Raw genomic sequence first — 9087 nt, 5'->3', positions numbered from 1 at the left:
CGAGACCAGACCATCCTGGCTAACATGGTGAAACCTTGTCTCTACAAAAAATACAAAAAATTAGCCAGGCATGGTGGCGGGTGCCTGTAGTCTCAGCTACTCAGGAGGCTGAGGCAGGAGAATGGTGTGAACCTGGGAGGCGTTGCTTGCAGTGAGCCAAGATCGTGCCACTGCACTCCAGCCTGGATGACAGAGCAAGACTCTCAAAAAAAAAAAAAAAAAAAAAAAAATATATATATATATATATATATATATATATAACTGTGGACCGGGCACGGTGGTTCACACTTGCAATCCAGCACTTTGGGAGGCTGAGGCAGGTGGATCACGAGGTCAGGAGAATGAGACCATCCTGGCTAACACATTGAAACCCTGTCTCTACTAAAAATACAAAAAATTAGCCAGGCGTGGTGGTAGGCACCTGTAGTCCCAGCTACTCTGGAGGCTGAGGCAGGAGAATGGCATGAACCCAGGCAGCGGAGCTTGCAGTGAGCCGAGATCATGCCACTGCACTCCAGCCCAGGCGACGGAGCAAGATTCCATCTCAAACAAAACAAAACAAAACAAAACAAAAAAGATATGACTGCCCCACTGCGTTTCAGATTTGCCTGGGGCCTGCAGCCCCTTTGTTTTGGCCAGTTTCTCCAGTTTGGAACAACTGTATTTACCCAATGCCTGTACCCTCATTGTATGTAGGAAGTAACTAACTTGCTTTTGATTTTACAGGCTCATAGGCAGAAGGGACTTGCCTTGTCTCAGATGAGACTTTGGACTGTGGACTTTGGAGTTAATGCTAAAATGAGTTAAGACTTTGGGGGACTGTTGGGAAGGCATGATTGGTTTTGAAATGTGAGGACATGAGATTTGGGATGGGCCAGGGGTGGAATTATATGGTTTGGCTGTGTCCCCACCCAAATCTCCTCTTGAATTCCCACATGTTATGGGAGAAACCTGGTGGAAGGCAATTGAATCATGGGGGTGGGTCTTTCCCATGCTGTTCTCATGATAGTAAGTCTCATGAGATGTGATGGTTTTAAAAATGGGAGTTTCCCTGCACAAGCTCTCTTCTCTTGTTTGCTGCCATGTGAGACATGCCTTTCACCTTCCACCATGACTCTGAGGCCTCCTCAGCCATGAGGCACTGTAAGCCTAATAAACTTCTTTCTTTTGTACATTGCCCAGTCTCAGGTATGTCTTTATCTGAAATGTGAAAATGGACTAATACAGTGTTCTACTAGCAAACTTCATCATTGCAATTCATTTAGTAGTTTCTATCTTCCTACTAGGGCTTCATTCCTAGTTTGGAGATATTTGACTTTTCACTTCAATAGGCAGTAACTGTGTGGGAGACTATTAACTGAATCAAATGTGATACTGGGCCTCAAGAAGCCTACAGTACAGTGGATGAGAGAGAACTCCGCACAAATAATCAAACACAGATTATCAAGGACTTCTCACAGATTTTATTTATTTATTTATTTATTTATTTATTTATTTATTTATTTATTTTTGAGAAAGAGTCTTGCTCTGTCACCCAGGCTATAGTACAGTGGCATGATCAAGGCTCACTGCAGCCTTGGCCTCCTGAGCTTAAGCAATCTTCCTGCCTTAGCCTCCCACGTAGCTGGGACTACAGGTGTGCGCCACCATGCCTGGCTAATTTTTCTTTTCTTTTCTGTAGAGACAGGGTTCTGCCATATTGCCCATACTGGTCTCACACTCCTAGGCTCAAGCAATCCACCCACCTCGACCTCCTAAAGTGCTTGGATTACAGGTGTAAGCCACCATGCCCAGCCCATATGGGCTTTTTTCAGCAGGCAGTGAGTAGCCAGTGAAGGCTGTTGAGTAAGAAGGGAACATGATCTATATAAGGAAGTGGAAAGACAGATGCATGAGCCTGGAGACATGGAGGCCGATTAGGAGGCTCAAGTGAGAAAATATATACCTCAGTGGTAGTAAGAATGGAAAGAAGTAAATGGAAACTCCACCCAGGAAAAGTCAACAGGACGTGGTAAATCAGGAATCATGAAAGTAACCTTTGAGATTATTTGGGGCAATTCTCTTATGTTTCAGAAGAGGAAGATGAGGACTGAAGACACTTACTTACCCAAGGTCACACTGCTGGTTAGTGACTGTACTAATCAGGGTGACCCAGGCTATACTGCAGTAATAGTCAAACAACAAGGTCTCCAGGGCCTACCCTCCAGAGGTTTATTTCCTACTCCCAAAAGATTAGGAGGCTCCCCAGGGGAGCACTGTTTCAGACGATGACTCAGGGATCCAGTCTGCTTCCACCTTGAGGGTTCTGTCAACTAAACTCATGCCTTCCAAGAAGAGAAAGTGTGGAGAACATGTATCACCTCCTCTCACAGCCTGTTGGCCAGTATTAGTCACATGCTCCAACCTAACTACAAGGGAAGCTGGGAAATGTAGTGGAGGCAGAGGACATGAGATGTTTGTGTGATGTATGATGAGCACCACATTCTTTGTCACAGTCACAGAACTAGAAATGGCATGATTTCCACAATCCAGTCCTTTTACCTACAGCTTACTGGAAGGCGGTGGATTTGCTAGTACCTCGGTGTGTGCTGTGTTCTGAAGATCTTCCTGTTACTGCAGCCTTGGCACACGAATTGAAAACAGATTTTCAGTGTTAAAGAAACAACCCCATTCACTGGCTGGGCACAGTGGATCATGCCTGCAATTCAGCACTTTGGGAGGCCGAGGTGGGTGAATCACCTGAGGTCAGGAGTTTGAGACTAGACTGGCCAACATGGTGAAACCCTGTCTCTATCAAAAATACAAAAATTAGCCAGGAGTGGGTGGCATGTGCCTGTAATCCCCGCTACTTGGGAGGCTGAGGTAGGCAGGAAAATCACTTGAACCAGTGAGGCAGAAGTTGCAGTGAACCAAGATCATGCACTCCAGCCTGGGCGACAAAGCAAGACTCTGTCTCAAAAAACAAAACAAAACAAAACAAAACAAAACAAAACAAAAAAAAAAAAAAAAAAAAAAAAGAAAGAAAGAAAAGAAAAAAGAAAAGAAAAGAAAGGAAAGGAAAGGTGGTTTCTCATTCAGAAACCACCAGTAGGCACCCTGACATAAGCTAAGCATATTTCAAGTAATTCCAAACTCCATCTCACCATATAGCAATGATTTGTATAATCTAAAAATATGAGCAAAAATACCTGCATAGTACACATCAACTCAGCCAAATACACCTCTGCTCTGGGATTTGTAAAGTCACAGAAGTAAATCCATAGGGTTAAAGTACAATAAACAGCCTGATGGGAGAGCACTAGAGAGCTCATGCAGAGGGATGAAGGCAATGCCTCTCTGTGTATCCGCCTGCCATGCACCCAACTTCCTCCTGAGAGAGGCAGATCTTTACCATTAGGAGTCATGTTCACAAGCATGTGACTTGTCACCCTGGGTACAACGGATCAGAGCAGGGGAAGATGCTCATCTCAAGGGCAGATAATTTCTAGGTAGACAGGTGGCTTAGAGCCAGATATTTTTGGAAAGTTTGTCAACTGGCAGCGGGAGCAGGAGATGAAAGTCACAAAGGGAGAAAATATAGCATACCATTAAAATGGTAGAAATGTGGGGTTAGCAAAAGCCTGAGGTTTGCTTTTCACAGGATATGAAGTAGTTCATTGGTGGTGCCAGACCACAAGGAGAATATGGCTAAGTAGAGTATCACTATGTTGACATAATGGCTAAGTATCAGAAAACAATAACTTCCTGCCACTAAGAAATCAATGAGGTATCTTGGTCCCCAGAGCTGTGCTGATCAGATTCCAAACTACATTTAAGTCCTAATAAACCCAGCCACATGGCTATTCCTAAACTTCAGCATGTGGCTGAGATTTCTGTCTTCCTGAATTCTGTAAAGGCCGCTTACAATAACCCTTCATTCCTTCTGGTGGCCTGAGTGAATCTCTGTCCTCTGCAACCACAAGACTGTATCAAGTCATAAAAAGAGATGAAGTTCTGGCCAGGCATGGTAGCTCACACCTGTAATCCCGGCACGTTGGGTGGCCAAGGTGGGTGGATCACCTGAAGTCAGGAGTTCGAGACCATCCTGGCCAACATGGCGAAACTCCATCTCTTCTAAAAATATAAAAATTAGCCAGCCATGGTGGTGCACACCTGTAATCCCAGCTACCTGGGAGGCTGAGGCATGAGAATTGCTTGAACCTGGGAGGCGAAGGTTGCAGTGAGCCAAGATCATGCCACTGCACTCCCGCCTGGGTAACAGATCAAGACCCTATCTCAAAAAAAAGAAAAAAAGAGATGAAGTTCTAACACATGATACAACAGAGATAAATCTTGAAGTTATATTAAGTGAAATAATCCAGGCACAAAAGGACAAATATTGTGTGATTCCTTTTCTGTGAGGTACGTAGAACGGTCAAATTCATAGAGACAGAAAATAAAACAGGTTGCCAAAGACGGGGATGGGGGAAATGTGGAGTTATTGATTAATGAGTACAGAGTTTCTTTTGGTATGGTGAAAAGGTTTTAGAAATAATGGAGATGGCTGTACAACACTGTGAATGTAATGCCACTGAACTATACATTTAAAATGATTAAAAGAGTAAACTTCCTGTTATATGTATTTTACCACACACACAAAGACCCAATTAGGGATAAAGTGTGATGGAAGGAACACCAGCTTGGAATCAGAGGAACTTGGTTCAAGACCCAGCTCTGCCAATTTCTAGCTGTGTCATGTCGGACAAGTGCTCTAATCTCTCAGAGTCTCAGTTTATTCATTTGGAAAATGGGAATAATAAAACCCTAAGCTTGTCATGAAGAACAAAGAAGACAAAATACATCAAATCATTGCATAAATTATCTTTTGGAAATTAGTTGGCTGGGTATGGTGGCTCACACATGTAACCCCAGCACTTTGAGATGCCAAAGTGGGTAGATGGCTTGAGCTCAGGAGTTTGAGACCAGCCTGGGCGACATGATGAAATCCCATCTCTCCAAAAAAAAAAAAAAAAAAAAAAAAAAAAAAAAAAAAATTAGCTGGTCATAGTGGCATGTGCCTATAGTCTTAGGCTGCCTTGAGAGGCTGAGGCAGAAGGATCGCTTGAGCCCGGGAGGTTGAGGTCGCAGTGAGCCATGTTTGCACCACTGCACTCCAGCCTGGTTGACAGAGCAAGACCCTGTCTCAAGAAGAAAAAAAAAAAAGAAAGAAAGAAAAAGAAAAAAAAGAAAGAAAGAAAAGAAAAAAAGTTAGTCTAGTTTGGAAGAGGAGACAGTGGGAGACCTCTGCATTCTCATTTTAGGAAAGTGTGAGGCATATCTTTGACTGTGTGCTCAGGGCACACTGGTGTGAACTGTGTGGAGTTCACCAAGACTGACTTCAGAGTCCCCTAGAAGTCCCTGAATGCCCCTCTTCCATTCCATTCCGCCACTCCCTCTCCAGCCCTTTCGGCCCCCAATGCTTTGGGCTCTCTCTTCCTCTATTTCCCGTGGAGAACAGCCTTTAGGAGGAATCATTTTCTTATTAAACTAGAGTTCATTTGTTCCGCCTCTGCGACTGTTTCTGTATTTAGGCCTTATCTCCCCTGGGAGGGAAAGACTTGGTCCACACAAGTCTGTTGAGTTGAACTGAAGGATTTTTCCAAGCACTAGCAGATTTGAGTGCAGGAAATGCTGGGTGAAGGCACCCTCCAGGTCCTTTGTATCTCCCCACAGCCAGGCAGTTAATAATCCTGGACTATTTGCCGACTAGGATCCTTTCTCTGGGAAACAGCAAAAGGTAGGAGGAGGTAGGCCAAATGGTTTCTCAGATTCGTCTCCATTCTCACATTCGGTGAAGTCTATAAAGCAGGCGCCAATACTAGGACGGCTGGGGAGCTGTCCATGGTCTTGAAGTGTAATTGAACAGGCAAGTCCTGTTTCTCCTAATCCTGGGGTTCTGGAAACTCTGGTTCAGCCTAGCCTCAGACTTAGAAGTAAGTGAATAAAGAGAACATTCTGGGAAGGGGAAAGAAAGAGAGGGAGAAGGAAAAAGAGAGAGAGAAAGAGAACACAGATATAGGCTTAAGCACTGAGACACTGCTAAAGCCAAAACATAGAAACCCCAAATTCCCTAAGCAAAAATATGGAAGAGGAACAAACGCTGCACATCAAACAAGGCAATTCAAAACTGTGCAAACACAAATTTGTGAGCACAACTACAAACACATAGGATGAACTGTTACTATCAACTGATACACCCAAAGAACCAAAGAACTTTTTTTTTTTTTTTTTTTTTTTTTTTTTTTTTTTTGAGATGGAGTCTCACTCTGTCGCCAGGCTGGAGTGCAGTGGGGAGATCTCGGCTCACTGCACTCTGTCTCCCAGGTTCAAGCGATTCTCCTGCCTCAGCCTCCCGAGTAGCTAGGACTGCAGGCGTGCCCCACCATGCCCAGTTAATTTTTGTATTTTTAGTAGAGACTGGGTTTCACCATGTTGGCCAGGATGGTCTCGATGTCTTGATCTCGTGATCTGCCCACCTTGGCCTCCCAAAGTGCTGGGATTACAGGTGTGAGCCACTGCACCCAGCCTATTGTTTTTTATCTTCTATGTACATAGAAACAGTTGAAGTTTTATAAATGAAGGACAAACAGGAGTATGATTTAGCTTGATGTCACGTTCTTTCATGTTTCTTTGTTAAAAACATTTCCCTTTCTTCTAGAAAGTTTGGGGCATGATTCTCCCCCATCTTCCTTAATGATATGCTCATGCAATATCTTTTCGTAGAGGCTAAAGAAATCCAGCTGAAAAAATAGTCTAAAATTAGACAGAAAAAGGGTAGGTTTCCCTCTGAGTACTTAGAACAATGTATGGTCCGTAATCAAGTGCATACTGCCTGGTCCTTAAGTTAAAATCTCAAGTTAGTCAAATCTCTTCAGTTGATTGTAGTTTTTTGGGAGTGTGACTGTGTCTCATGTTTTTTACCATACAGACATAAAAAGTACCAAAAAGGCAGCTGGACACACAGCAGGTGTGCGTATGATTATGGCAAAGTAGAGATGAAGGCTGGATTTCACTCAGGCAATGTATTTTTCTTTTCTTTTCTCTTTTCTTTCTTTTCTTTTTTCTTTTTCTCAGACAGAGTCTCACTCTGCTGCCTAGGCTGGAGTGCAGTGGTGCAATCTCAGTTCACTGCAACCTCTGCTTCCTGGGCTCAAGCAATTCTCCAGCCTCAGCCTCCTGAGTAGTGGGGACTACAGGTGTGCGCCATCATGCTTGGCTAATTTTTGTATTAATACTTTTTGTAGAGATGGAGTTTCACCATGCTGCCCATGCTGGTCTCAAACTCCTGAGCTCAAAGCAATCCACCCACCTCGGCGTCCCAAAGTGTTGGGATTACAGGCGTAAGCCATCATTCTAGCTTGTTTTTTTTCTTTCTTTTTGTAAAAATCTCATATGCGGCTGGGCGCGGTGGCTCAAGCCTGTAATCCCAGCACTTTGGGAGGCCGAGATGGGCGGATCACAAGGTCAGGAGATCGAGACCATCCTGGCTAACACGGTGAAACCCCGTCTCTACTAAAAAAATACAAAAAACGGCCGGGCGCGGTAGCTCAAGCCTGTAATCCCAGCACTTTGGGAGGCCGAGATGGGCGGATCACGAGGTCAGGAGATCGAGACCATCCTGGCTAACACGGTGAAACCCCGTCTCTACTAAAAAATACAAAAAACTAGCCGGGCGAGGTGGCGGGCGCCTGTAGTCCCAGCTACTCGGGAGGCTGAGGCAGGAGAATGGCGTAAACCCGGGAGGCGGAGCTTGCAGTGAGCTGAGATCCGGCCACTGTACTCCAGCCTGGGCGACAGAGCGAGACTCCGCCTCAAAAAAAAAAAAAAAAAAAAAAAAAAAATACAAAAAACTAGCCGGGCGAGGTGGCAGGCGCCTGTAGCCCCAGCTACTCGGGAGGCTGAGGCAGGAGAATGGCGTAAACCCGGGAAGCGGAGCTTGCAGTGAGCTGAGATCCGGCCACTGTACTCCAGCCTGGGCAACAGAGCGAGACTCCGTTTAAAAAATAAATAAAAAAATTAAAAAATTTAAAAAAAATCTCATACGCACTTGTGGTAATCATCAGACAAACAAAAAAATCAGAGTGGTGTTTTTATTAGAGAAAAATGAGTATTATGGCACATCCTTACAAGTAAACGCTATACTGAACTCTAAAAATAAGTAAATAGATGTATATAACTAATGTGCAAAAATGTATATGATTTATGAAGTGAAAAAAGAAAGTCGCAGCACATTACATACTACACATTACATACTGCAGCATGGTGAAACTCCATCTCTACAAAAAGTATTAATACAAAAATTAGCCGAGCATGATGGCTACATATAATTCCATATTTTTAAAAATTAAATTAATCTGAGAAAAGTGACACCATTTGTCACGTCTAGCTATATTCATCTCTAGGATCCCAGCAGCTGGCATATAGCCAGGGTTCAGTAAATGTGTGTGAGATGACTACGGCAATACCAAGGACTCAGACTAGCACTCACAATACTCCCAACATAGTGTGAATTCTGACCTTTTTCTGTTACTTCAAAACAAGCAGGATTTTCCTATTGGTGGGCAAGAAGGAAGGGTGACAGCTCTTTACAATTAGCCCAAGTTAAAAGAGTATTAGACTGAAGGTCACTGGTTCAAGCCCAGATTTGAGTGATACTTTCCTTTTTGCTCTCTCTCTCTCTCTCTCTCTCTCTCTCACACACACACACACACACACACACACACACACCTATGTATCTATTAATCAATATTTTCCTAATTTCTTGGCTGGGTGCAGTGGCTCATGCCTGTAATCCCAGCACTTTGGGAGGCCAAATCAGGCAGATCACCTGAGGTCAGGAGTTCAAGATCAGCCTGGCCAACCTAGTGAAACCCTGTCTCTACTAAAAATACCAAAAAAAGACTGGGAGTGGTGGCACATGCCTGTAATCACAGCACTTTAGGAGGCTCAAGAGTTTGAGACCAGCCTGGCCAACACGGCAAAACCCCACCTCTACTAAAACTACAAAAATTAGCTGGGTGTGGTGGTGGGCGCCTGTAATCCCAGCTA

This window comes from Rhinopithecus roxellana, chromosome 11, assembly GCF_007565055.1.
Source record: "Rhinopithecus roxellana isolate Shanxi Qingling chromosome 11, ASM756505v1, whole genome shotgun sequence".
NCBI classification, from domain to species: domain Eukaryota; kingdom Metazoa; phylum Chordata; class Mammalia; order Primates; family Cercopithecidae; genus Rhinopithecus; species Rhinopithecus roxellana.
Note: the sequence above shows the minus strand (reverse complement) of the source record.